This window comes from Muntiacus reevesi, chromosome 18 (assembly GCF_963930625.1).
Source record: "Muntiacus reevesi chromosome 18, mMunRee1.1, whole genome shotgun sequence".
Lineage (NCBI taxonomy): Eukaryota > Metazoa > Chordata > Mammalia > Artiodactyla > Cervidae > Muntiacus > Muntiacus reevesi.
The window spans coordinates 52985671-53009837 of NC_089266.1; the positions used below are offsets into that span (position 1 = coordinate 52985671).

Consider the following 24167-nt stretch of genomic DNA (forward strand, 5'->3'; position numbering starts at 1 on the left):
ACTGGAGTCTGAATCATGCCTCTGCTGCTTGCTGCCTTGCTGAGCTTGGGTAAGTTCATTATCTCCTCTAAGCCTCAGTTTCCCCATCTGTGAAGTCAGGACAAGAATAGCACTTACCTCACTGGGTAGTTGTGAAACTAGGTGAGGGAGTGTTTGGCAGATGTCTATGTTGTGTAATTAGTGTTTGGCCTACAGAGTGGTCCACTGCCCCCTGGAGGAATCCCCCCTTGGTGGCAAGAACTTGTGCCATCCTTGTTTGAGAGCAAACAGCATTTGGACTGAGACAATGAGGTTTTCCTTGGGATGGGTGGGGAGTGGCTCCTCAACACACCTCTGGGAAATTTGGAGAGCTGGACAGCTTTGGAGTGAGGCTCCTAGAAGCCCTGTTGGCCCAGCTGCTCCCGTTCAATAATTTCCATGTGCCGTTGTTGGTTTTGGCTCCGGGCTCAAGGGCCCTGCCTCACGGGCTTCCTTGAAACTAGACGCCAGACCCAGAGGAGCAGGGAGGAGGGAAGGGAGAATGAAGACGCAGACTTTTTCTCCCTCCTTAATTAACTCTGACTCTCTTGCTCCCTGGGCTTTCAGGCTGTCTGCAGCCCCAGCAATTAGTGGGAGTGTTAACTGGGGTCAGGGCTGCGGCTGGGCTTCAGGGAACTCCCGGGACAGTGCCGAGGCAGGAGGGACGTGCCCGTCTCCTGGAAGGAGGGCTTCACCCCTGGCTGCCCGGGCCGTTGCCCCCTTTGAGCCGAGCCACCTCTAGCCCCAGCCCCACACTCAGGCTGCCCCCCGAGATCGGCTGGAGCTAAGGGATTCCAAACCGCGGGCCCCCGCCCACCGGGCCTTAATTGCATTAACGCACAAAGCAGGGGTGGCTGCCCTGCCTGTCCCTGAGAACAATCGCGTCCTGTTCTCACGGCCTGTTTTCCCCCAGCTGCTCCTCCCTTTCATCTCGGCCTCTTTCCCAGGGACGCGGGGCTCATTCCCAGGAGACGGCATGTGCTTTCTAACCTTCTTCCTTCTTCCCTGGTCTCACCGGCTTTGTGTATCCCTCTCTCTCCCCTCTGGTTCAGAAGTCCCATCCTGTGTTCCTATCCAGTCCTGATTTTAGACTGTGTGGGTGAAGGGTTTGAAAAAAAAAAAGATTAATCTGTCTGTTTTTGCTTCTCATTTGCGTGTTGTCATGAGAGGGGAGCAAAATGCCCCCACTTTATTGATTTATTTTTTATAGTATTTGTTTGTTTAGCTGTGCTCGGTCTTAGTTGCAACACACGAGATTCTGTAGTTGTGGTGTATGGGATGCAGTTCCCTGACCAGGGGTTGAACTCGTGCCCCCTGTATTGGGAGCACAGAGTCTTAGCCACTGGACCACCAGGGAAGTCCCCATAATGCCCCCACTTTATTGATTTATTTTTTATAATATTTTATTTATTTATTTGTTTAACTGTGCTGGGTTTTAGTTGCAGCACACGCGATCCTGTAGTTGTGGTGTATGGGATCCAGTTCCCTGACCAGGGGTTGAATTCGTGCCCCCTGCGTTGGGAGCACATAGTCTGAGCTCCTGGACCACCAGGGAAGTCCCCATAATGTCCCCACTTTATAATGATTCTCCACTAGTCATAAAGATATCTTCCATTGGTTTTGAATATGATAGTTTTAGGAATATCATCACAGAAACGTTTTTTATGAATCCACACACATGTTGATGCAGCAGCAAGGCTGGGTACCGCTTACACCTAATTTAGGGGAAGGAAGGGGCTTGTTACCAGCCCGACAGCTAGGAAGTCACAGAACGGGGACAAAACCCTGGTCTGACACTCAGGCCCTTCCTACCTCCTTGGCTTCCTGAGGGTGGGCCTTTCTCACTCCAGCCCAGGGTCTCCAATCTCAAATGCCGGCAGCAGAGGACATCCAGGGGGCCCCGTCAGTGATGGTGAACTTGAGCTCCATGCCGTGAGCTGTGAGTAAGGGGCCCCAGAGAAGCAGCATTTCTGGTCTCTCCTCTTCCTCTGTCTCCTCCTCAGCTTCAAGGGACAAGGACGTCACTTTTCTCCTATTTCACTGTTGCAATTATTCCAGGTGCTTAGTTCTTTAAACTCTCCAGAGAAGGTGCTTCCCTAGTCCTGTCCCCCTTCTGGTGTCTCCCAGTCCTGGCCCCCAGCACAAGCATCCGACCCTGTGACCCTGGAGACTTCTCGGTCAGCAGGACCTGTGTGGGCTGCTTTCTGGACCAGGGCCTCCCTCCCCAGCTGGTGACCGGCCTGCAGCCCCAGCCTCAGGCCCGGAGCCTGGGCAGCTGGGTGACCGCCTGGCCCCCTGGGGAGGAACCTTGCTTGCAGAGCCTAGCCTGCTGCAGGCGCTGCAGCCCCTGTAATTAGTGTTGTTTTGACGACATCTGGTGCCTTCCTTCACTTTAAACCCCTTTCCTCCTTCACATTTTCGCAGGACTCAGGGACCTGCCATTCTGCCTCCCGCCAGCCTTCCCAGGAGGCTCTGAGCCCCATATGGTAAAGTTCGTCCCTCTTACACACTTACGCTGGCGGGCTTTGTGGCACAGGCAGGAATCCTTGTCTGCCAGCAGTCTCCAAAGGACCCTGGAGCCCTCGGTGGCAACCGTCTTCTGCCCCCTCGCTTGGGGCAGGGCACCTGCCTGGATGGTTTCCGTAGGCATCTTTCACCAGAATCCTTTAGAGCACTTTGAGGGCGAATGGGCTTTTTGTTATGTTCTCTGGCTTCCCTGGTGGCTCAGATGGTAAAGAATCTGCCCGCAACGCAGGAGGCCCAGGTTCAGTCCCTGTCTGGGGAAGATCCCCTGGAGAAGGAAATGGCAACCCACTCCAGTGTTCTTGTCTGGAGAATCCCATGGACAGAGGAGCCTGGTGGGCTGCCGTCTATGGGGTCGTGAGCAGTCGGGCACAACTGAGTGACTAACACACACATATTCACACTGGAGAATTAAGCGCCCTGGGAAGGGTGCCCCACTGGCCTGGGGGCCACGCGTGAGCACTGATGCCCTGGGGCCTCAGGCTGCAGCCACACCCGTGCTGTCTCATTGCTGTGGGTTGCCCACCTGGGGCTGTGCCATCCCAGAAAAGCTTCATCCTGACCCCTCAGACACACGGACTTCAGTCAGAATCTGCTCCTCTCATAAATCAACTGTGCTTCAACTTAAAAAAAAGAAAAGTACTCTGCTTACCCCTGTGTAGTTTGTATTCTCAGTCAAAAAAAAGGGGGGGGATGCTTAATTTCCAACAGAGATCATTCTGATAATTTAAATTTTGCCACCGATTTGGTCTTCCCAGTGGCGCCAGTGGCAGAGAACGTGCCTGCCAATGCAGGAGACGTAAGAGATGCATGTTCAATCCCTGGGTGGGGAAGAGGAGGTCATGGCAACCCACTCCAGTATTTTTGCCTAGAGAATCCCCATGGACAGAGGAGCCTGGCGGGCGACAGCCCGTGGGGTCACAAAGAGTCAGCCACAACTGAAGCGACTTGGCATGCATACACCGATAACATTTGATTATATTTCCCTCTGCCCTTTTTTTTTTTTAAATGTGTATAGCTTCTTGAAATTAATTGTAATCTTACTGATTACGTACTTGAAAAGCTTTGTATGTAGCTTTTTCATGTGACACTGTAGAATGAGCATTTTTAATGATATGGTGTGGTTTTAAATTATTTTCAGTGACTATACCGTTGCTTCCTTGTGTATTCCCTATTGTTGACCACCCCCACTCCTAGCTCCTCTTGAAGCCTCAGAACTTTGTGGAGCATGACGATCAGGAGCCATTGTTGGGGTTGTATGGGCGTAACATTAATCCAGAGTTGCCAGGGTGCTGGCGGGAGGGGCCTGGGGCCCCGTGGGATGGAGGCTCTCAGCATGGCCCCTTCAGCCCTCGGTGCCAGAGCCCTTGAAATGGGGCACTCGTTCGAACAGGCTGTGTCTGTCTCAGGAATCTTCTGTGGTTTATGTAGAGGTGAGGCTGGGGTACAGGTTCAGGCTGGCTCTCAAGGCCCATCAGTTGAGTTTCATTTCCAGCCTTGGGCCTGGCGTGGTGGCCCAGGAGCTAGGAGCAGGCAGCTGGGGCCCAGCTCAGGCTTCTTCCTTGAGCCGTTGGCTTTTTGGACACATGCTCTGTGCCATAGCCAGGGCCTTCTGAAGGTCTGTGCTTACCCTGGTGTCATCAGGTGCCGTGCACCCTGCCCCGGAGGGCCTGGAGACTGCAGGGGCCCGGTCTTAGCCACTTGAACGTCGGACAGTCACCAGCCTTTTCTCCCAGTATCTCTTAACTAGACTTCTGATGAGGATAATGACAAATGATAATAATAATAATGCTAATAAGCGTCAGCCTTTCAGTTCTGTTGATTTATATCCTTTCCCCTTTCTTGTGAAGAGGTTAAGTTGAGGCATCAAGAGATTTAAGAGTTTTGAGCTTGGCTTCCAGTCCTGGCTCTGGCCTCTGTAAGTTCCATTGTCACGTATCCACTGAGCCTCAGTTTCCTCATCTGTACAATGACAGCAGTGATGCCTGACTTGCCAAGTTGATGGGAGGATCAAATTGGAGTATTTCTGTAAAATTCTCTGACATGTAGTTGGCAACTAGTCAGTGTCATTTTGACGATGTTGTTCAGGGTCACAAACTATGCCAACCTCAAAGCCAGAGGGACTTGTCTGCCCAGTCCCTGCCCTGCTCATGTTTCCCTGGAGTCCCTTCAACTGTGCACTTACCTCGCCAGCTCCAGGCAGGAAGCTTTCCTGCTTGGCTGATCAGAGGAGGCTGGCCCAGCAGAGCTGCGATTGTTTTCAGCTGCTTCTGGATGGGACGTCCTGCCAAGTCAGGACCCTTTCCTTCTGCCTTTCCCCTGGAACGGTGTTGAGAAGGCAACTCCAAGTGAATCCAGGGTGTGGTGTCACAATTGAGTGTCTTTGCGGCCACACTTGTCTGCAGGCTCTTGCTTGATCATCCCCCCTCCCTGCCCCACCACCCACTGCCAAGAAAAACAACAGCATGAGGCCAAAGAGAGAGTCGTCTGGGGACAGCCTCTGGTTCTGAGTCCTTGTGCCCCAGTCTGAGGCCATTTAGGTGGCTGATGGCTTTCAGGAGGCCGTGAGCTCTAGCCTGGCTAGACAAAGCTTGCCTTTGAGACTTCCCAAGAAGAATTTTATCAACTTTCCAGCCATCTGCCCAAGACCTTGAGTTTTGAATGCCATTCCTCCTGAGGCCATGACCCAGTAGCACCCGCATCACTAGGGGGGCTAGCTGGGAATGCAGAATCTTCAGGCCTCAGACCAAACCTCTACTGAGTTGGAACTTGCATTTTAGCAAGACCCTTAGGAGATTCATGTGCACGTTAAAGGTTGAGAAGCACAGGTGCATACTGGAATCACTTGGAAAGCTGTAAAAAGGAACTGATTACCTAGGTCCTAGTCCAGACCACTGAATCAGAATCACTGAGGATAAAATCTAGGCATTGGCATTTTTAAAAAAGAAAAAAACAGACAAACCCAAAACTTCCTAGGTGATTCTGATGTGCAGCTAGAGTGGAGAACTAATGTAGACAGAACCTTGTCTTTGGGATGGGTGGTTCTGAATGAGATGATCATGACAGTAATATTGAGAGTTGCTATGTATTGAGTTCCTACTCCACATGAAAGGCTTTATTCTTATCTGGAATCTTCTTCCCAAACCTGAGGCTTTGAGAAAACTAAGGGTCAGAGAGGTAAAGTTAGGTGCCTTAGGTCATGTAAGTATTGTGGCTGAACTGTCTGCCTGGAGGCTTCTTTTGCTGTGACTTCACTGTAACTGAAGCTCATAATGGTTTTGAAGGGCCTGGTTCTTGGAAAATCTGGTCGAGGATTCTTTTCTTTCTCAGTTTCAATAGGACCTTCAGACCGTGTGGTTTTAGGATTGTTCCGTTTGAGGAAAAGCACACCAGCTTTTAGTTTTCAGATTTGTGAATCTCTTAGAGTGAGGGATTGGGGGTGAGGTCAGTGACAGACATGTTGCAAAGGAATGATGGGAAAATCTTAAGGAAAAGGACATATTGCCAAAGGTCATAGAGAACTTGACCCCCCTTATTTATTTTAAGCTAGCTGTGCGGGTCGGAGCAAGTCCCTTCATCCCTGTGGACCCAAACTCCACCCCTCCTCCCCCGGGGGGACTTGCTGCTCTTTCCAGTTCTGCAAAGCTGAGTTCTAGGATAAAAGTGGGGAAACCAAGGCATCGACCAGAGAGAGCCAAACTCTGGGCCCTCAAGCGGCTGGGGGACCTTGCTGGGGCCATGCTGGGAAGGCATGGAGAGCCTGGAAGAGTGGAGCGTCCGTGACCCAGGAGGAACCCTGACACCGCCTCCCCGGTCCCGAGCCTGCAGAGAAACCTGGCGCGGAGCAGAGAGAATGAGAAACAGCCCTTTCTTTCTTTTTGTGTTTTGAACCTCATCCAAACCTAACTTTTAAGTTCGAATAAGGATTTGAAAATCAGCCTGGGGCTCCCAAGGACTCTAAATCCAGGTTACTGTGTGTGTCTTCCTTATAAAGTCATGGACTGTCTGTGTTTGGGGAATGGAATGAGTGAGGGGGACGGTTTCACTGCTTTCTTTCCTGGCTTTTCCTTTCAAGAAACACAGCACCCTGCCCTTCACATGGGCCTCTGGTGCATTTTGATGCACGATTGTTCCCTGCAGCCACTCCGTGAGCCTAGAAGGGTGTGGGCGGGACCCCCATTTATGCAGGAAAATCACGGGCCCAGAGATGCCAAGTGAGGCCCCTGAGGTTCTGAGGCAAATTCAGGGCACAGCCTGGCCTTGAATCCAGGTGTTTTGATTCCAAGCCTAGCACTCCTTTTCCTCCTTCACACTTCCCTCGGGTCCCCGTTCCTGGCCTTCCAGAGGACCATCATTTGCCTCCTGTAGACATAGCTTATGAAGTACCATCAATTTCCAGTGATCTGGAGTGTGTTTTTTGTTATATTTCTTTTTTTTTTTTGGCTACAAGGCATATGGGAGCCCAGCTCCCCAACCAGAGTTCGAACCTATTGGAAGGTGAAGGCTTAACCACTGGGCTGCCAGGGAAGTCCCCTGGAGGGTGTTTTAAAACCTGCTTTTAAAAAAATTATGTAACCAATATACAACTCCATTCCTTTCATTAAAAATTTCAAATAATTCAAATGGTCCCGCTTTGACCACCCCTTCTCCCCATCTCACACCACTTCTCAGAGGTAACTGCTGATGACACTTTGATATGAGTCCTCCTAACCCTTTTTAAAACATGCATTTTGCATATGTTCAGTCCAGTTCAGTTCAGTCACTCAGTTGTGTCCGACTCTTTGCGACCCCACGGACTGCAGCATGCCGGGCCTCCCTGTCTATCACCAACTCCTGGAGCTTGCTTAAACTCATGTCCGTTGAGTCGGTGATGCCATCCAACCATCTCATCCTCTGTCGTCTCCTTCTCTTCCTGCCTTCACTCTTTCCCAGCATCAGTGTCTTTTCCAGTGAGTCAGCTCTTCGCATCAGGTGGCCACAGTATTGGAGTTTCAGCTTCAGCATCAGTCCTTCCAATGAATATTCAGGACTGATCTCCTTTAGGATGGACTGGTTGGATCTCCTTGCTGTCCAAGGGACTCTCTAGAGTCTTCTTCAACACCACCGTTCAAAAGCATCAATTCTTCGGCATGTGATACTGATGGATTATTATAATCCCTAACTATCTTGCTGGCTTTAATTGCCAGCTGTGTGTGTGTGCATGTGGAGAAAGCAAATATTCTAACATTACCTTCAGCAAGATAAAACCAGGATGTAAATCAGCTGGTGGTTTAGAGCAGTGTATCTCTAGCTTGGATGTGCATGGGGTAGGAATCATGCATAGATTTTGCTAGAACGCAGATTCTGATTTAGCAGGTTGTGGAGTAGGGGCTGGGATCCTGCGTTTCCTGGAAGGTCTCAGTTGGTGCAGACACTGCCAGTTGGAGACCAGCCTTTGAGAAGAGTGAGTTTACAGCACATGCTGTAGAATTGAACAGACCCACTGATCCTTGTGGGCTTCCCTGGTAGCTCAGATGATAGGGTCTGCCTGCAATGCAGGAGACTTGGGTTTGATCTCTGGGTTGGGAATATCCCCTGGAGAAGGGAGTGTGTACCCACTCTAATAATGCCTAAAGAATTCTCTGGACAGACAAACCTGGCAGGCTATAGTCCATGGAGTCGCAAAGGGTCAGACACAACTGAGTGACTAACACTTTCACTTCTTCTTTCACTATCGTTGGACCTTAAGTACTTTCCTGGTGGTTCAGGGGTAAAGAATCCACTTGCAATGCAGGAGTCACAGGAGAGAGACGTGGCAACCCCCTGCAGTATTCTTGCCTGAAGAATCCCATGGACAGAGGAGCCTAGCAGGCTACAGTCCATAGGTTCATAAGGAGTCAGACACAACTGAAGCGACTGAGCATGCACACACATTGGACCCTAAATGGTAGCTGAGCTTGGCAAGTGTGTAAACTTTCTGTGCTTGTAAATTGGGGGGGATGAGAAGGACGCTCTACCCATAAGACTGATGTGAAAACAAAATGAACCAGGACCTGTGAAACACTTAGTCCAGTGCCTGGCACACAGTGAATGCTCAGTAAATATCAGTTATTAGTGTCATCTGGAGACAAGGACCCTAAAGTTGTCCAGGCCAAACAGAGAACACTTGCTGGTTGGCTACTCTTTGGGGCTATTTGTGTAGTGCATGTCTGGTTATTCATTTAATATTATCATTATCACCGTATCAGGATTTTTAATATGTCTCTTATGGTATTATTACCATGAGCTTATGGGTAACTTTATCTCAGGGAGTGTGTGCTAACTTAACCAGATCCACAGAGCTAAGAAGTAGCAGAAATAAACTTACACCCAGGTTTTAGGTCTAATGCTTACCATGTCCCTTGCAGCTACCTTCTCTTGAGAATCTATTATACTCATGGCCCAGTGGGTGGTGTGGAAGTTATAGCCTCTGAGTATGGCTCCAGGGAAGGAAAGACATAGGCTTAAAACTGTTTTTGTTTTCACAGCTGTCAAAACAAACAAACAAAAAAAACTGTATCCCCTTGTGTGTGTGTGTTCAGTAGCTCAGTCCTGTCTGACTCTTTGTGACTTCATGGACTGTAACCTGCCACGCCCCTCTGCCCTTGGAATTTTCCAGGTGGGAGTCCTGGAGTGGGTTGCCATTTCCTACTTTGAGGGGATATTCCAGACCCAGGGATCGAACCTGAGTCTCTTACGTTTCCTTCATTGGGAGACGGATTCTTTTACCTCTGTACGCCCTGGGAAGCCCTATACACTTAAAAATTCACATAAGCATTTTTTTCTCATAACTTTTTAAGTAGAGTGTATTTCCAGGCTTATTGTATGTCATATTCTTCAAATATAAGGTCATGAAAGCCTAGAATGGCAGATTCAGTTCACACAGTTGTGGAAAATGTCTGCTGTAGTTCTTAATTCACAAGGCCAGATCTTGCTGTTAGACGATGAGCCAAATTGTGCTTTGTGTTAGAAAACGTCTGACTCCATTGTTTGATTCAAATAAATGTGTTAAGCAGGCATCCCTGTGTCAGCTTCCTTGCTTCCTAATTCTGATCCTGGAATAACCGGATGGGTATGCATGGTAGAGTCGATCTTGGTAAGATAAGGCCAGCACCCTTCTCAGTGTCCATCTTCAGGAGACTCCTTCCAGGATTGCCGCATTCTTGAGTTGTCCCTTTGTTTGATGGCTCCTGTCAGGTCAAAGTGCCAGGACACAGCTGGCATGGCTGTGGGGATGGACCTTTCTTTGGGGAAGTCTTGAGGAGGGCCACCTCGAGAGAACTTGGGGGCTCAGATGGTTCCCAGCACATCGATACGGACGGACACCACGGGGACGTGGAGGTTCTAGAAATTGATTCCCTGAAGGCCTTGCCACATCAGGAAGTTAAACTTCCCAGATGCACCTTGGTGGGCAGACCATTGACCATGCCTCTCCTGGAGAGGCTGCCCTGGGTCGTGGCTCTGTGAACATTACATTGCTCACTTCAAAGCCTGTGGCTCTTTGGGAATCTTTGGTGGAGCGGGGATTGAGCCCGAACCTCCCAGGGTCTCCCTGGTGACAACCCTGGCCCTTGGACTGTGTTTCTTCCCAGTTCCTCACAGTTAGCTAGCTGGGGCACTGACAATACAGTGATGAGTGGCAGAGAGGTACTCTGAAGCCTGGGCCTGCTGAGTGATTTCATGGCCCCAGAGCAGTCCACATACCCCACCAGAAAAGCTGGCTGCCATCCCAGGGGAGCCATCACAAAGCAAACCAGCCTTGGGTGCGACCAGCCTTGAGCTGATCCTCTGAGCTTGTCCCCTGCCTTAGGGCAGCTCACTCGCCTTCTCTCCTCCTCGGCATCCTTGTCTGTGAAATGGGCTGATGCGGCAGGCATTTAGCCTTCAGAGGCCTTGAAGTTGGGCAGACCTCTGTTTGAATCCTGGCTTTGGCACTTACTTGCTGTGTGACCGAGTTACATACCTCTCTGTGCCTGTCTCCACATGGCTGAATGGGCAACGACAGTGTCTATCTGGGCTGGTTGAGGGGATACAGGAGACGATGGCTAGTGAGCATGCTCAGGAGATAGTCTTGCCGTGGTTACACTTGTTCCTCGGAGGAATTAAGCAAAAGACGGGGTGGCGTGAAGGCCTGGTTGAGACTCTCAGAGGGCAGGGGGCCCCTCCCTGGGATGGCACCGCACGCACGGAGGCGCTTGGTGGGTGTCCGCTGATAAAGGGCAGAGCGGGCCCTGCCACCTGCTGAGCTCCCTGCTGGCCTCCTGCCTTCTTGCTCCCCCAGGGGAAAAGGCCGCCCCTGATTGCTCCCTGCTTTCCCTGCAGCCTGAGGGCCCTGGGGTCCACCCTGTGGGCACCCGCAGGAAACCTTGCTGCCCGGCCGCCTCCGCTGGGCCCTTTCTGGGGGACGGGCCTTCTGTTTGAAAGCTGCCCTGGTTGGATTTCCCGAGGGCCTCTCCCGGCAAATGTTTTAGAAGCAGAGTCGACTCCACCCCTCTGTGCCTTCCCCGCAGGAATTTTGTCATCTTGTCTAAACCGACTTTCAGCTGGAAGTTAGCCTCTTCTCCTCCGCCCCAGAGGAGTAAACACAGAAACAGAGCAAAGCTCCTGGGCACCTTGGGATCTGGCCCTTTCAAGGAGTCTCTTCGTCAAGCAAAGAATCCTTTTGTAAAGTGAATAATGACTCACTTTGCACTTCGGTTGGGATTTTTTTGTTGTTGAGGGTCTTTCTCAAGAGTGGGGGCCAGGCTAATTTGTAGGCTCGGGGGGCGGGCGGGGTGGGGTGGGGACAGGCCACCGCGTCCCTGTCCCTCGCAGCAGCTGAAAGGGCTCTGGGTTTGGCTGCTGATCTTCCAATTACCCTTCTTTCTTCCAGTGTCTTCCTGTCAGGGCTCTGGCCCACCGACATCGATCATGCGGGCCCGGAAGGTGGTGACGGTTTGTGTTTCTTGCTGTTTTGTTCCTTTGCTTCACTGATCGCGTCTCCATGGAAACAGGCGCAGCCTTTGTGTTCCCCTTGCTTTGGGCAAATTGATGCCAACTGGGGATTTTTCTTTGCTCTCCACCTTCTTTGGGATCAAAGGGAAAGGTGGGGGCGAGGCAAGAGGACTTCCAGCAGCCTGGAGCTCCTAGAAGGGGGGCTCCTCCCCCAGGGACGATGGGGTCAGACCCCTGCCTGACCTGACCTGTGTGGTGGTGCTGTGAGAGTCATGAGGTCCCGGGTGGAGCATGTGCGCTGTGGTTTATAGACACTCAGCACCCCCATCTCGGCAACCCACCCCCCCCCCCCCCGGACTCACAGAGGTGACTGCTGGCCACTGGGAACAGGAGGCTGGTGGGAGAGCTGCTCCTGCTGGCAGGAACTTGGGGTGAGGTCTTCAACCTTTCCAGGCTGTAGTTTCTCTCGAGAGGGTGGAGAGGTTTTGAGCCCCTTTGGTCCTGGGACCCCTTAAGGAAGCCCCACATCTGGGTAAACTGCAAAATCACTGTCATATGATTGTTCGATGGTGAATAGTAAATTCTGTGTTTGAGTCGAACCAGTAAGTTGTGTAGTTTGACATGAAACTTCAGAATCAGGAACCTCTCTCTAGACTAGACTGAACATCCTGTGTGTGATCCAGGCCCCCCAGCCCTGCCCAGGGTGTCCTGCGTTCCCAGACTGATCATGACCTACTAGGGGAGACTTCTGTTCCAGGCCAAGGCAAAAGCGTTGGCCTGAGCAACCCGGGAACAACAGATCAGCTCTGTGTCCTCAGAGACCTCCGGGTGGGCGTGCCCACACAGGACTGGGCTTCCTGAGCCGGTTGCCTACCACACTCCCATGGTCGTCTCGGTCACTGCTGGCTTGATGAACTCTGTTATCTAGCAGGCAAAACAGGAGGCTTCTATCAATCAGTACCACGCTCACGCCAACTTTATACTCACTGACTAAAACCGCCAGCTCCACACTGCATTTCAGTATCAGAACTCTCTACTCAATCTGTTTGTTAAATTTGGCAAAGGGTGTTTTGAAAAAAGTATTTATTTATTTGACTGTGCTGAGTCTTAGTTGCGGCACGCGACCTCTTCGTTGTGGCACGTGGGGTCTAGTTCTCTGACCAGGGATTGAACCCTGGGCCCCCTGCATTGGGAGCTCGGAGTCTTAGCCACTGGGCCATCAGAGAAGTCCTACAAAGGATGAGTTTATCCTCAGATTTACGTTGTCCAAGAGCCTCCCTTGAGACTGAAGCTAGAGCCAAGTTGTCTGAGGAGACCTCCAGGTACGCCAGTGGCCTTGTGGTGACGGAGGCCAGCCGGTCTGGTCTCCTGCCGGCAGAAAGGCGCTTGCTGGAGCGAAGCACCATTCAGGGGCCTCTCCCGGGAAGTGTTCTTTCTAACCCCTCTTTACAGTCAAAAAAGTTTCTTCTGGAGTCTAAGTCTCATTCTATTTGTTCTGTCTTGAAGAAAGAGAACAAAGAGCAAGTATCCTTGCCGCTTTACCCAGAGACCCTTACGTTCCCACTCAGCCTCGGCCAAACACCCCCGATCTGGCAGGGTTGCCGCCTCACTCGCCCGTGTTCCAGCAGAACAAGGGCCAGGGGTCCTGTTGGTAAGACAAGGAGACTAGCAGCCGCCTCACTGGGTGGGTGTGAAAATTAAATCCTGCGGGCACGCACCTCCGCAATGCCTGGTGAACGGTTCGTTTTCAGTCACTCTAGTTGATTCTAATACATTTTCTTTCCTGCCTACCTTTTTTTTTTTTTTGGCTGTGCCTGAAGCATGTGGGTGGATCTTAGTTTCTTGACCAGGGACTGAACCTGAGCCCCGGGCAGTTGAAGCATAGAGTCCTAACTACTGGACCGCCAGGGAAGTCCTTTCCTGCCCACTTGGAAGCCACCCGGAGTTCTTGCTTTTCTCCACAGCTTCCCCTGAGTGAAGCCCCCCGGGCCGATGAGCCATATTCTGGACTAGCCTGTCTCTGGGCCCAGAGGGGCGGCGGGGGCAGGTACACGGAGGCCCTGGGTGGCACTGGCCCTGTTGCCGATGCTAAACCTCCTAGAGTTCCCAGCTGGGACTGCTGACTCCCAGGCTCTCCCAGAGGCTGCACAAGGGTCCCTGGCACCTCACTGAGAGACCTTCAGCATAAACTGGCCCTGCTTCTGTGGACGGCAGCCTCGAACTGTGCTTTGTCCAAAGGGTGACGTGTGGGGTTGCTGTGAACCCCTACGGCCAGGAGCAAGGACTGCAGAGGGAGCTCTTTTTTTCCCCCAGATTTTACTCTGTCTTTGCTTTGAAGCATTGGTATCGTGGCAGAGGGTTGAGAGGAGGAGCCATGCTGCCTGGGTTCTCACCCAACTCTGCCCCTGTGGGCACCTTTCCTCCCTGGGCCTTAGGTTTCTCCGTGGCACATAGGCAGTGCTTAAGAAAATATTTGCTCTAATTTCCCAAGCGTTTTGAAAAAATTTCCATTGTTTGACTTTAAATTTCCTCCCCTCCCTTTCTCCCGATCTGCATAAATATACAGGCAGACCTCAGAGATGTTGTAGGTTCACTTCCAGACCGCCATGGTAAAGTGAATATTGCGGCAAAGTGACTCACACACGTGTTTTGGTTTCCCAGTACATATAAAAATTATGTTTACATTATACTCTGGTCTATTAAGTGCATGATAGCATTATGTCTTTAAAAAAAAAACAATGTAGATGCCTTAATTAAAAAGTATTTTAGTGCAGAAAAAAATGCTGACCGTCATCTGAGTATTCAGCCAGAGTAGTAACATAAAAGATCACTGATCACTGTCACGAATATAATAATAATGGAAAAGCTTGAAATATGGTGAAAATCACCAAAATGTGACAGAGACAAAATGAACAAATGCCGTTGGAGAAATGGTGCCAATAGACTTGCTCATTGTAGGGTTGACACAACCTTCAATTTGTAAAAAAGAAACAAACCTCAGTATCTGTGAAGTGAAATAAAGTGAAGGGCAGTGAAATGAGGTTTGCCTGTACGTATTGCTGCCTGCATTATGCTGGGCACTGAACTAGGTATTGGGGGCAGAGAGCTGAGTAAAACCAAGAGAAGCCTGCTCTGTTAGGGCCACCAGTGGGCACAGTGAAAGTGAAAGCTTAGTCACTCAGTTGTGTCTGACTCTTTGTGACCCTATGGACTGTACCCCCCAGGTTCCTCTGTCCATGGGATTCTCCAGGCAAGAGTACTGGAGTGGCCTGCCATTCCTTTCTCCAGGGGATCTTCCCGCCCCAGGGATCAAACCTGGATCTCCTGCATTGCCAGCAGATTCTTTACCATCTGAGCCACCAAGGCTCTAGGGGGCACATTGATAACTGTGATATCATGTAACTAGTGCTGCCATCTTAATGGTGCAGCGAGAACCTAATGGGCCCAGGCCACATGGGAGTGAGCCAAGGAGTGCATCTGGGAAGGCTTCCTGGAGAAGGAGGCCTGTGTTCTGAATCCTAAAATTGCAGTTGAGCAGGATGAGTCTGTTAGGGCCGAGGTGTTAAGTGCATGGGACTAGGGAAGTGTGCTGGGACAGTGTGGTGGCCGGACAAAGGAGTGGCCCAGCACTTGACCCTGAGTGGCTGAAACAGCAGGTGCCGAAGGACCGGTCAGCCTGCGGAAGGAGGGGGTTATCTCCTCTCCAGAACCAGACCTTGAGAGTGAGGGGCAGAAAGGAAGGGTACTTCACTTTTGACAGTCCTTCTTGGCTCCCTTGGGGTTTGCTCTCGGGCCGAGGTCCCTCCCCTCCTCCTCTTTTAGAGAATGATTTGTCCCCACCTCTGGGCTTGTGTCTCCTAACTGTGAGTGGTTCGAAATACCTCAAGCCTCTCTGACTTGCTGGGGGTTTGGTGGACAAGGACTGTGTGCTGCTAGTCAGTAGAGGGCCCGGGACCTCTGCCTTTCAGAAGCTCTCCGACATTCTGCTGCCCTCCCCCACCTGAGAATCCAGTCGCCAGTGAAGCCCGAGTACATCCAGGGTTCCGCCCCCAGGCGTCCATGATGGATCGTCCCTGCTCAATCTCCGTGCACATCCTCTTACTTTTACAGAGTGGCATTGTTATTGTTTGTTTTTAATCTCTCCTTTTATTTTTCCAACAGGGATCTCTATCTTGTTTTTTGGCTTTGCTACTTTAAAAAAATTTTTCTTAGTAGTAGTGGTGTTAGTTGCTCAGTCATGTCCAACTCTTTGTGACCCCATGGACTGTAGCCTTCCAGGCTCCTCTGTCCATAGGGATTCTCCAGGCAAGAAGGCTGGAGCGGGTTGCCATTCCCTTCTCTAGAGGATCTTCCCGACCCAGGGATTGAACCTGGGTCTCCTGCCTTGCAGGCAGATTCTTTACTGTTTGAGCTACAGGGAAGACGCAAAAGGAAAAAAAAATTCTTAAGGTTATTTAATTAAATTAGTTAATTAAAATATTTACTTAGTTACTTGGCTGTGCTTGTTCTTAGTTTTGGCAGCATATAAGATCCAGTTCCCTGACCAGGGGTCACACCCGGCCCCTCTGCATTGGGAGCGTGGAGTCTTAGCTTTACCACTGTTTAAAGAGGTGTTATTAGATAGTGAAACTGGGGCACAAAGAAGGAAACGTTGTCCAAGGTTATGGAGAAGCGAGAACCTGCCCTACAGTCCACGGTGTCTTCAGCCTGCAGCGTGTCCCCCTGGGCAGAGGGCCTATGGGCCCAGAGCCCCAAGTGTTTGGAGAAACAGGCTGGGCGCCTGCTCCTCAGGCACGTAGTGCCTCAGACACTGCAGGGTCTTCTTGCCTCCCTCCAGCGGGGTTCAGGCTGGCACAGTCACGACCATTGTTCCCAGTTGCTCTGCCCGCCTGCCTGGACATCTGTTCTCCTAACAATATCTGCCATAAATCCTCGCCCTGACTCCAGGGCAGCTTAGCTGGGGGACAGCAGAGCCTGTGACAGGCAGCCAAGCCTTCCCCACGGCTGCACAAGGGCGCATCCACACCTGCGTGTTTCCCGGCAGCACCGACGCCTGCCTCTCAGGCCGAGGTGGTTTGCGCTGTGGTCTCCGGGGCTGCAGTTGGAAGCGCTCCTCACAGAGCCCTTTCTGTTATGACTCACACTGTTGTCATTCTTAGCCTTTGTGACAAAAAGCGATTTTTTTTTTAATCGTGTGTATCCTGGCGTACAGTAGGTCCTCACTCAGTGTGTTTTGCCTGACAGTGAATGAATGAGGGAATAATTAGCTGCCTGTGCATGAAGATCACTGGGGAGCCTGTGAATGAAGCAGATCCAGTTCTCCTGGCACATGCAGAACGCCCCCTGGGTGGCACTGGACCCTGGGAAGTCCCTCCCCAAGTCTGCCCTGAGGAGCTGGGCTGATCGAGGGAGACAGCGAATGATGAAGGGCCACCTTGCCTGTCATTACAGCCACTCAGGGCTCTCTCTTCCCTTCCAGACGGCTTTGAGTGCTAGGGCTGACCTGGAAGAGCCCAGAGGGATCACTCAACATTGGCTGAAGTTTCCAGAGACCACCTCCTGGCAAAGAGGACCCTGAGCCGGGTCTTGAAAGCTGGACAGACCTTGTTTGTGAGGACAGAGGAGAGGCGCAGACGGCTGCTCTGCGGTCTCTGAGGCTTTCGCGTGGTGGGTAGAACCCAGTATGTGCTGACAAGCCCTGGAGGTGACCCCGATGCTCACCGACTGTGGTGACAGCTGATGCAGGAATAAAGAAAGAGAGAGAGACTGAGGAGCTGGGAAGCGACCTGGCGTGTTTTAGATGAGTTCTTCTGTTAGTGGCGTAGAGAGGAGACAGGAAGGAGATGGGCAGAGAAGACAGGAGGCATCAAGGGAGGCAGGCTTGGGATGCTCAGGGTCCCAGCTGGGTTGGTGGTGGCTCTGGGAGCAGAGAGCAGAGCCAGGTGGTGCCGTGAAGGGAAAGTGGGCAAGCCCGGTGACACATCTGATCTCATGCCACACTTTCAGAGCACTCTTTTCTTTAAAATATTTCAAAGTGATCTGTCTCCTATCACCCTTGTTATATGCTAATTATGGAAATGTAAGAAAGAAACAGAGACATTACTTTGCCAACCAAGGTCCATCTAGTCAAAGCTATGGTTTTTCCAGTGGTCATGTATGGATGTGAGAGTTGGACCATATAGTGCCAAAGAATTGATGCTTTTGAACTGTGGTGCTGGAGAAGACTCTTGAGAGTCCCTTGGACTGCAAGGAGGTCCAACCAATCCATCCCAAAGGAGATCAGTCCTGAATATCCATTTAAAGGACTGATGCTGAAGCTGAACCTCCATTACTTTGGCCACCTGATGTGAAGAACTGACTCACTGGAAAAGATTCTGATGCTGGGAAAGATTGAAGGCGGGAGGAGAAGGGGACGACAGAGGATGAGATGGTTGGATGGCATCACCGACTCAATGGACATGAGTTTGAATAAACTCTGGGAGTTGGTGATGGACAGGGAGGCCTGGCATGCTGCAGTCCACAGGGTCACAGAGTCAGACACGATTGAGCAACTGGACTGAATTGAACTGAAGAAAGAAACGGGGGGCACAGAATTTCACTACCAACCAGGATGACTATTGATATATGGGCATATTTCCCTCTGCTCCTTTTTCCTACACATCTTGCCTTTACGTAGCTGAAGACATACCCTATGTATCAGTTTGCATCATGCATCCTTTAACAAAATATCATCAGGATTTCCTGATGTTCTCTGAGGCCGTCTCTCTTTATTGTGAGAGGAGGGCCAGAAGATGAGCAGTGCGGTACTGGTTAGGAAGCAGTAACTGTGGCTTGGGGAGAAAAGGAAGCTTGCTCCATGAACTTCAGATAGTGGGGAAGTCTGCAGTTACACAGCCTGGGTTCGTCAACTCATAAATTACAGGGAAAGAAGGGATGAAGGGGAAACCTGTAGATTAAAATAGACTTTAAAGACAATGTGCAGGACTTAAGTATAGTGTCCAGGCATGTACTTTCGAGGGTCAAGAAATGCAAGAAGGTGATTACCACACAGGCCGCTTGTAGGCCGCAGAGAGGGCGTTGGAGCGGCTGGCAGAGTTTCGTTTCTTGACATGAATGGTTGTAAGGTGTTTGCCATGTGATACTTCATCAGACTTATATGCATTCTGTGCAGTTCTCTGTATCTGTTTGATTCTTTGTTTATCTTCGGCTGTGCTGGGTCCTCAGCGCTGCACGGTCTTTCTCTAGCTGCAGTGAGCAGGGGCTGCTGTTGGCCATGGTGTGCAGCTTCTCATCACGGTGGCTTGGCATGTTGCAGAGCAGGGGCTCGAGGCCACACAAGCTTCAGTAGCTGTGGCGCAGGCCTTAAGCTGCCCTGCAGCGTGTGGGATCCTGCCAGACCAGGGGTTGAGCCTGTGTCCCCCTGCGTGGGCGGACATACTCCTAACCACCAGACCACCAGGAAAGTCCTCTGTTTTATTTTTTTAAAGGTTGAAAGGAAAAGGGAACTCGCTCAAGAATCCGTGTGGCAGAGCTCGTTCTAGAACCCTGTTCACAGGTCCTCCCTTGGGCTTCCTGTCCGCCTGTTCCCACCCTGCAGGGGTTGCCTTCTTACCCGCCTCCCAGCCCCAGCCCCCAGCCTGCAGCTTGCAGGAAAACCTGCAGATCGACAGCTCATTTTGTTTGACTTTCGGGGCCAAAGCTGAAATAGCCTGGAGAGAGAACGGTGATGCCCCTTTGACTCAAATGGGGACATTTTTGAGGAGATTGGTTAGTCAGAAGTGAAGATATCTCAGCCATTTTCCATCGTCATGTGCAGCGGTGGGAGGTGCCTGGACCCCTTTCTCTCTGTCTGGTTAGTGCAGAGAGACAGACTCTAGCCCCCAGGTTCTGTGTTTTCAGAATTCCTTTCTGTTCATTTCCTTGACCTTGCCTTTTGGGTTCCTGGAAAGGATGTTTTTTTCCTTTTAATGAGCACCATCCCTCCCTCTCCCCTTACCACATACATACCCCCTGCCTCAGTTCAGTTCAGTCACTCAGTCGTGTCTGACTCTTTGCGACCCCATGGACTGCAGCACGCCAGACCTCCCTGTCCATCACGAATTCCTGGAGCTTGCTCAAACTCAGCTCCATTGATTCGGTAATGCCGTCCAACCATTTCATCCTCTGTCACTCCCTTCTTCTCCTGCTTTCAATCTTTCCCATCATCAGGGTCTTTTCCAATGGGTCAGTTCTTCACATCAGGTGGTCAAAGTATTGGAGTTTCAGCTTCAGCATCAGTCCTTCCAATGAACACCCAGGACCGATCTCCTTTGGGATGGACTGGTTGGATCTCCTTGCAGTCCAAGGGACTCTCAAGAGTCTTTTCCAACAGCACAGTTTGAAAGCATCAATTCTTCGGCACTCAGCTTTTTTTTATAGTCCCACTCGCACATCCATACCCCCTGCCTCTGATTCCTTCTCATTGCTCTGAAGAAGCCCAAAGAGGCAGTGCCAGGGCCTTCACGGGGCACACCCAGAAGAGGGGCCAGTGGGTGAGCCCTGCCAATGCTAAGCGCCCCCCTCCGTCCTGGAGAGCCCAGGATCCTGCAGGTGCTGACTCCAGACTTGGGCTCCTTGCTGGACTCCTGCTTCTTCCTGCCTGGGCGTCAGACCTCACCATGGGAACCGTGGGCCAAAGCTTTGATCTTGGATGAGGCCATGGCCACCAGTGAGGAGAGGGACTAGTGCTCACCCTAGCTCTGCCTGCCCAGTAAAAGGGGGTCTTTGCACTTACCTGCCCTTCCCAGAAGGAGGTGAAAAGGCTTTTTTATTGGGAAATCAATTGTTCACAGTCCTTGTTCTCCCTAGATGATTGTTAACGAAGTCCCCCAGTTATAGGACACCAGGGCTTCACGGTCCTCTTAGGCTTTGGAACAGCACTGTCTGATAGAACTTCTGTGATGTTGGAAATGTTCTAATGTGTGTGATGTTCCACATGATGGCCGTTCAACACTTGAAACGTGGTAGTGTGATTGAGGAACTGAATTTTTAGTAATTAATTTACTTCTTATTTACTTATGTATGTGCCCGCATTGGGTCTTAGTTGCAGCACGTGGGATCTTTTCACTTGCGCCATGCAAATCCTGAGTTAGTTGCATCACGTGAACTCTTTGTTGCAGCATTGTGGGCTCCAGTTCCCTGATCAGGGATCAAACTGGGGCCCCCTGCATTGGGAATGTGGAGTCTTAGCCACTGGACCACCAGGGAAGTCCCTTATTTATTTAATTTTAAATAATGTAAATTTATCTTGCCACACAGTGACTAGTGGCTCCCTTCTTAGGCAGTACAGTTCTGGAAGGAAGGGGTGTCTGAGAAGGCTCTAAGCGGCCAGGCCAAGGTGTTTCAGAACTTCTGGCTCCCCTTTTGTCTCTGCGCATGTATGCACACATGACACATTTCAGGAAGGCCCTGGAGGCAGTATCTTTTTATAGCAAAGTCTGCGGGTTAAATAGTCTTATCTCAAGTGAGGCAGAGCTGCCATTGACCATAAATGTCCCCACATGCGACTTCTCTATGTCCTCGTACACCTGGCAGTAAGTGGGGTGAGACCTCAGGAACCACGCACCTGAGTCTGGATTCAGTGGTCAGAGGCCACAGACCCTGGTCTCCCAGCCCAGCTGCCCGTGCTCCCCTCTGCCCCTCCCTTTTGGGAAGAAAGAACTCGGTGTGGGTGGACGCCTGGCAGCTGGCAGACGGCTCTCCTGTGAGCCACCGGTGGCAGGGGGCAGGGTGGAGGTGGCCAGCCCACGCGGGCAGTTTTGATCTTATTTCCTGTTCTGCACAGCTCAAGTAAGAGGGATCTTTTGTCTTTATTCAGAAGGTAGGGATGAGGAACAGCTTTTAATTTCTTGTTTAGTTGCTGTTCAGTTGCTAAGTTGTGGCCGACTCTGCGACCCCCTGCGTGCCAGGCTTCCCTGTCTTTCACTGTCTCTCTGGAGTTTTATACATGGGTATATTTTCTGAGCAAGGAGTGAAGCTGCATCGGGGTCTTAACCAGCTGAGCTGGTCCCCTTATTCCCGCTTAGCCCCCAGTTTCCCACCTCCTAGCGTGCCCTGTGATGTCTGTGGAGTGAATGAATGGAGTGGTTTCTGCCTGCCAGAGCGCCCTCAGGACAGACTTCTGCTCGTCCTCTCACCCTCTCCCTGCAGTGCAGGTCAGTCAGCTCTCTCCACCCTCCCCAGCCTCCTACCCCGCTCCTTCTACCCAAGGCATATGCCGGCACACTGGCCTTTTCTAATAGCTGTTTCCTAGTGTCATAACTCGACTGTCCCAAATGTCCCCCGGAGCATCCCTGCATGGCCACCTCTCCGCCACCCCCAGCCCTGTGGCATGTGTGACTCTGGAGACCAGTGAACAGTCCCCATCAACAGGGCTGTCTTTGTTCCCTGACCCACGCCGTGTGGATGGGGACAGAGCCCCTCTGTGCAGGCAGGATTTCCTGGGCTGGTGGCCCTCTCTGCACAGCCCGAAGAGTGCCCCCTTCTGCCTGGTGACTCACAGTCTCTTCTGCAACCCGGCGCCTCGTCCTGCCTGATTTGCATCTTTATTTATTGTCATTGCAGTAAAATGCACATGACATAAAATTAACCATTTTAACTATCTTCAAGTGGCAGTTCGGTAGCACTCAGTATCCGAACAGTATTGTGTAGTCCTCACCATTGTCCATTTCTAGAACTTGATCATCATCCCAAACAGAAACTCTGTGCCCATTAAATGGTATCTCTCCATTCCCCTGTTTCCTCAGCTCCTAGGAAACTCTTCTGGTTTCTGTCTCCAGAAATTTGCCTATTCTAGGTACCTCATAAAGTGGAATCATACAGCTGTTTGTCCTTTTGTGTCTGGCTTATATTAGCATGTTTTCAGGGTTCATCCATGTTATAGCATGTATCAGAATTTCATGCCTTTTTGTGGCTGCGTTCCATGGTTTCTTAAGTATAGTCTATGTTTTGTTCATCCATTCATCTGGTGATGGACACCTGGGTTGTTTCTGCCTTTGGGGTGTTATGAATAATGTTGCTATCAACACTGGTGTTCAGATACCTGAATCTCTGCTTTCAGTTCTTTGGGGAGTATGCCTGGGAATAGAACTGCTGGATCGTATGATAATTCTGGGTTTAACTTTTCGAGGAGCTACCAGACTGTTATCTGCAGCAGCTGCATATTCTATGTTGCAACGTATCTTTAAAAAAAATTCTTAATTTGGGGGACTTCCCTGGTGGTCCAGTGCTTGAGAGTCTACGTGCCAGTGCAGGGGACATGGGTTCGATCCCTGGCCCAGGAAGATCCCACATGCCCATGAGCCACAGCCACTGAGGCCATGCCCCTAGAGTCCGTTCTCCATGGTAAGAGATGCCACCGCTGTGAGAAACTCAGGCACTGCATCTAGAGTGTGGCCCCTGCTCGCTGCAGCTGGAGAAGGCCCGTGTGAAAACCCAGCACCGCTGAAAATAAATGAAGGGTTTTTAAAAAATGAAACAAACAAAATTCTTAATTTTTAACTATAAAAACAATGCATGTTTGTTAAAAAAAAAAAAACAACTTCAAAGGATGCAGAGATGCATGAAGTAATCAGCAAACCCCTTGTGCAACCCTACCTCTTAGACAACTGCTCCTTAGTGCTGAGCGTGTATTCACTCGGTGGCCTCCCTGTGCATTTCAAATATACAAGCATACACTCTGACATTTCGACAAAATTACTACAGGGGACACCTGGCCCTGCCACTTGGTTTTTTCATGTCATCTGGCCCTGAAGGTCTCTGCTGCCCGCCTCTCCATTCTTCGGAGGCACCTGTGTCGTGTTCTGTTCCTGGGTATCCCACAAACCCTCTGCACTCACAGCTTTGCACACACGGGCAATCACCTCACCAGATGGGAGATGCACGCTGACCTTGGCACTGGGAAGGCCGTGCCACCCCAAATCACCTTCCCCATCAGTCTTGGCTTTCCCTCAGTTGCTCTACACTCGAGGCAGCTAAAAGAGCTGAGCTGCAAGCTGCTTGGTGAAGGAGGGCCACCCACCTGCCCTTCTCAAGCTGCAGCCTGGCCAGGCACGTCCTCCCCTCTGGGAATTCCGGGAGTCAGCCTCCTCTGAAGTGAGGAAGTAACTTAGAACTGGGCAGAGAAGTGAGCTGCGTGGAAGTGACTTGTGCATGTTTGTCTGGGCTCTAGTAACGTGGGGTGGGCGGGGTTTCTCTTTGGGGCCCTGAGGAGGAGCCTGTGGGGCCATCAAGGCATGCAGTCCCCTCCCACACTTGGCAGGGCCCGGCCGAGGCCCGACAAGAGGCCACCTTTCAAGCCAACAACCAGCTTGCCTTTTGCCAGCACCTTTTTCTGCAGAGCCCCAGGCAGCTGGTGGGAGAGTACAAAGAGGCCTGGAAAATCCATAAACTGCATCATCAGCCCCTGCATCTTGGCCGCTTGACTCTGTTTATTGCTTCCTGTCCCCGAAAGCCCTTTCCAAACAGACGGGCTTTGAGGGGGGTGAGCTGGACCTGGTGGGTGGCCTGCCCCTGCCAGACGTCAGGGAGCAGGCGGCTTCCCTAAACAAGCCATCTCCTTTCCAATTCTCGCTGCCACCCCCAAGGGAACAGGGGTTGTCTAAGAGCACAAGAGGGCCCCCCAGAGGAGGGCCATC

The 24167-nt window shown here is 51.1% G+C and overlaps 1 protein-coding gene across 1 annotated transcript in view; it reads left to right on the forward strand.

Annotated features, from left to right (window-relative positions):
* CUEDC1 (CUE domain containing 1) overlaps positions 1–24167 on the forward strand; it is an 84836-nt gene that overhangs the window by 22151 nt on the left and 38518 nt on the right. The gene's annotated exons all lie outside the window — the stretch shown is intronic.